Source organism: Eurypyga helias, unplaced genomic scaffold (assembly GCF_000690775.1).
Source record: "Eurypyga helias isolate BGI_N326 unplaced genomic scaffold, ASM69077v1 scaffold808, whole genome shotgun sequence".
Taxonomy (NCBI): domain Eukaryota; kingdom Metazoa; phylum Chordata; class Aves; order Eurypygiformes; family Eurypygidae; genus Eurypyga; species Eurypyga helias.
In genome coordinates this window covers 33,163-33,976 of record NW_010268666.1, presented here as the reverse complement: position 1 = coordinate 33,976, position 814 = coordinate 33,163, and the positions used below count along the sequence as shown (strand labels likewise).

The following is an 814-nucleotide window of genomic DNA, read 5'->3' as shown; positions in this document are numbered from 1 at the left end:
GCCTCTAGCTGCCCGTAACGCCTACGCTTCAATCAACTTAAAAATGGGGAAAAAAAGTCGGCTCCTTCCTAGTTCCTGGCAGCAGGAACAGAGCCTGCTGCTCATGCTGGGGCAGCTGTGGCTCTCCCTCCTACCTCATTACAATATTATGCACTGAAGGCCGGCCTGTGCAGTTAATTAGCTGCCTGCTGGAATAAAAGGAGGGGGAGAAAGGCAGGGCAAGAGCGAGCAGAGAAAGGAGGAGTGACTCCGCGAGCAGGGGAAGCCACCCAGGGGCAGTGACGGCGAACTGCAGGCGGTGCGGGGCCGGGCACGACCGAGCCGGGAGCTACGCTCCATCACAGGCCAGAGCTCAGCTCGGCAACCCGGGCCCAGCCCCGGTGCCCCCGGCAGCCGTGGCTGCAGGGGGTGAGGGCCGGAGAGCTGCTTCCAGGCCGAGCACCGGGCATCTCAGACCAAAACACTGAGACGCAGCTGAGAGGGAAGAAGGGCTGAAGGACCCCAGGGAAGACAAGCACAGCCTGAAGGACAGGGAGAACAGGAATACTGAATGACTCCAGTGATCAGGTTCCATGACATGGCTAATTAACAGAAGTCTCAGTCTTGGTTTCAACAAAAGGGTTAAAAATAAATTGAGAAGTAATAAACTAAGATATGTCCCAGGCTCAAAACAGACTGAAAATAAAACATACAGAAATTAAACTCGCTAGCTGTGAATCCATCGTTTCAAGTAAAAAATCTGGAGATCATTCAATATAATGAAAACAGAATTTTGCTAATATTTCAGTATAACAGCATTAGTTGTCAGTCTTTT

At 51.8% G+C, this 814-nt stretch overlaps 1 protein-coding gene across 1 annotated transcript in view; it reads right to left on the bottom strand.

Annotated features, from left to right (window-relative positions):
- The window catches only part of LOC104514200 (cytospin-B-like), a 21,864-nt gene extending 21,680 nt beyond the window's left edge, over nucleotides 1-184 (bottom strand). The window contains exon 1 of the mRNA XM_010157807.1: nucleotides 1-184. This exon is cut by the window's left edge and continues 123 nt beyond it. The gene's annotated coding sequence lies outside the window, so the exon portion shown is untranslated.
- Nucleotides 185-814: the final 630 nt, after the last annotated feature.